The 3,865-nt window shown below is 35.4% G+C and overlaps 1 long non-coding RNA gene across 1 annotated transcript; it reads right to left on the bottom strand.

The window, feature by feature from the left end:
* Positions 1–224: 224 nt before the first annotated feature.
* LOC131218314 (uncharacterized) lies at positions 225–2,975 on the bottom strand. Its single transcript, XR_009157631.1, has 4 exons — positions 2,816–2,975; positions 2,451–2,675; positions 466–582; positions 225–269 (listed from the first exon to the last, which is right to left on the bottom strand). It is a non-coding gene; the product is annotated as an uncharacterized LOC131218314 (long non-coding RNA).
* Positions 2,976–3,865: the final 890 nt, after the last annotated feature.

Here is a 3,865-nt window from a genome sequence, read left to right as displayed (position 1 = left end):
AATTTAATAACAGCTATGGTTGTCAGATTACCAGCTACGGTCAATATCCGTAAGTATTTACTACATTTAAAAAAAATTATAATCATTCATTCATTCAATTACCACCTGCATAATCATTCATTCATTCAATTACAATCATTCATTCATTCAATAATCAATCAATTACAATCCTTCATTCAATCGGCTTGCAATGTTGTGCATTATGATCAGATAGATGCCTGCGACGGCAACTTCACTTTTTCTTATCAAACTTTGCCAATTCATGGAACCTACAATGTAGTTAAATAACTACAATATCAACATCCTAGAAACAAATTGAAGCAATTGCTAGAAACCGGTCAGAGAGGTTGAAACCAGTGTTTTAAAACTCTAACCCTAATAAAGAATTTGAAGACCATAAAGAAAATTCAAGATCTAAGATTATATCTTTACGAACTTAAATTAAAGTGAAGAAAGATATCTCACAATTTTCTTGCCTCAAAATGCCTCCAGAAAAGAAGAAGAAACAACCGAATTGAAAGCACCATATTGGTAAGGTTGTACAGAGATGGCCCATAGCGTTGCCATTGCTCCTCCATGGGCCTAAAGTATAAGAAGCAGTGTGAAATTAACAAATGTTAACTGCATTCTATTTCTTTGATAAAAACTTAAAGGTAAAGTAACCTAGTGCACAAATGAGAATTGGAATAGCTACTTCCAAGAAAAGAAAACATACCCCTGATTATCATTTATTTGTCGTATAAAATCTAGTAAAACCTACACAAGTATTGGATAAAATCATACGAGGTGATACTTTGAGGACTTGATTATACACTATGACATACACATGACACCAGGGAAGTTAGTCAATATAATTCACTTTGTTGAAGTCATGCATCGACTTGACCTAGATATGTTCAAATCATCTCCCAAATACAAACTAGACTTGAGAAGGTAGGTTGTGTTCAATGATCCAACACCTTTCAAATCCTCACAAGACACTGAATTCTCCCAAGAGGATAAAAAAGATGACCTTTGAATATAGTGAAAAGTACTTTCACACTCGTTGCTCAGAAATGATCCAAAGTTTCTTTGAAATAGTGTTTCTAATTCAAGGACATTGCTTGTGTGATACCCCAAATTGACAAGAATAATGGATATGAAAAGATGCCCAAATAGAAAGCCAACAGAAGTATACATGGTGTGGCATCGGATTCATGATCACCATTCACTAGAATGTTAAAGTGAGCAGAGAACCGACTATTTCAACTGTGTCTATACTGAACTTTGCACCAATCTTTGCATCCATTTAGTCAAGAGGCATGTAAACATTGATCTGTATAGAAAATGGAGTTGACCATGACCCCTGGCATGAATTTACATGTCTTCCTTGAATTTCATACCATCTTCCTTATGTAAGACTATAAGAACTTTTCAAGCAGAAAAACACTTCCGAAGGTTACAAATGTTGCTCACTGATAATGCTGATGGTCTCACCATCTAGAGCTCTAACTATTAAATAAAGAATGTAATTGACAAATCAACATAGCAGGTGGATGCTACAGCAATGCGATTTGATGAAAGCATTGAAAACACCTACAAATTCGCCAACTACGATGTCAGAGTAAGAATTTGAAAGCAGTGAATAGAGAATTCATTATGACAAGGAAAATCCCCAAGTTTAGACATTTAGACCTATTTCCAATGGGCCCAAGAACACATAATAGCTACCTACGTTACCCATCCATGAGTAAAGAGCAAATAAAAAACTCTTGGCAAAAGAAAAATTAATGCCTTTTGCTTGCCCAACAATGGTAGAGGTGGGATGTGGACCCATCTTTCCATGAACCAAACTGTTTAACAGTGGAGCCCATCATGAGGAATGCTCAACTATGCACCAATTCTCATCAGCCTAATTTTTAGGCCCAAAACCACAAGTTTGGGTTAGACATGGGTTGCATCAGTCTAAAGACCTAACAAGTAGTCCCATTGTTGGGTTTGGTATTTGTTGTTGTTGTTAACAAAGTTTTGAAAAAATAAAGTCTAGTATATAAGGAGAAAACAAAATCTACCGTCCCTTTTTTGGTAGTGCACCTTGTAGATAATGGGCACAAAAATTAAGCCATCCTTCATCAGGTGGCAACACATGTACCAAACAATTAAGAGCTTCAAAATTGCTAATGTTCCCCATTCAACAAACATGTGTGGCCTGCCTGATATATATAAACTGGCCTGATTATGGGCCTGGTTGAAGGTGACACCCACTTGATGCATTGTTTGAGTGTTTCACATGTGCCAGTTGGTAGGTACATGTGGTCACATTTGGGATTGACAAAATAGTTTGAAACAAATCATACTGTGAGCCTCTTGGCATGGTGCATCTCAGGCAATCCACTTATGTTTCCCAAGTTCTTTAAGCTATCAAATGTTCCCCTATAGAAAAGATAAATACACAACTGAAAGCTAGTTACCTTCTTTTTGAAACATCTTTCCTTTCTCTTCTGCCGAAATTTGGTCAGGGCAGCCTCTCTTTGTGCAAACCGGTTTTGATCCACACCACTCCCACTTCCACCAGTAGCTACGCTTTTACCAACCACCCCATTATCACTCTCTATGTTTAACCCTCCAACATTCATAGCGATGCTGCTTCCATTTTGCACAATATTCCTAACTTCCCATTCATGGATAGTTAAATTCTGAAATAAGACCATGAATATTTTCATTTCAAGTGTCCAATAAAAGCCTATCAATCTAATATTCAAACAACTTGACAGAGTTAACTTTTAGTTCATGATGCTATACAATGATGCTGGTGCATATGTGAACAAAAGCTTACATGATGGTGACGTTTGCATGAGGATCAAGAGTGCCCGAAATATTTAAAAGTAAATTATTCTAGAAATCCCTACAAACAGAGCAAATAGAAAAATATTTAGCAAGAAATTTATGTTATTCAACTTGAAATATGGAGCTAGGCAAACACTATCATTAATGGATTGTAGGTCAAGTTTAAGTTGGAATTCTTGGCCCAACTTTGTAAAAATTGTCCTGTATCAAAACATATACATAATATGTTAGTTTACTTGCAGTTAATCTTTAAGCATATTAGCCAAGCTGATGGCTTGCCAAATGTCCAAAAACATAGCAACCAAGCACATCCCAACATATCAAGATTCATTTACAAGAATCATGTTTCAAGGCATACAACCGAATCCAAATTTGCACCAATGAATTTGTGCATATCTTATTACATTGAACTACTAGAACCATTTCTTACTTTACTTCAATTACTATTTTTCTTATTATATTTAATTTGTTAGGAGGCTTAGACTATTTCCAATATAAACACCTTTGTAAGAAAATAGTTTTCTAGAATTGTAAAAACATCTAATATTCATGATTTGGGGAAAAATACATGGACCTGTCAAATGTAAGAAGTAATGGTGAAATTTCAGCAATTAATCTGAAATTCCAGCAAATTTATTCAACATGGAATTGACAAGGTAGGTAACAGATGAAATACCCCAATGCTATTGTATTTCCAAAGCTTATGAACTCCATAATCAACTACCTACAGCCAAAAACCAGCTCATGTCAACCAACAACTCTACACACATCATGAAATATATGGATTAATTTCACTATGCCGTTGAGTTAAGGATATAAGAATACCTGCTAATTACATTTTTGCTAATTTATAGCCTTCCTTTTCTTCATTTTAGTATTCATGGACCAACCATGCTAAATGGGACAAAATGCTAGGCAGTTAAGGAACAACATGTTCTAAGGATAAGAGTGGTTGAAATGAGGATATTGAGATGGATGATCATTGGCGAGATGCGGAAGGATAGAATTAACCTATCCACCAAATCAGTGAATTTATAGA

The sequence above is a fragment of the Magnolia sinica genome, chromosome 11, assembly GCF_029962835.1.
Source record: "Magnolia sinica isolate HGM2019 chromosome 11, MsV1, whole genome shotgun sequence".
Lineage (NCBI taxonomy): Eukaryota > Viridiplantae > Streptophyta > Magnoliopsida > Magnoliales > Magnoliaceae > Magnolia > Magnolia sinica.
Note: the sequence above shows the minus strand (reverse complement) of the source record. Positions and strands in the feature narration are given on the sequence as shown.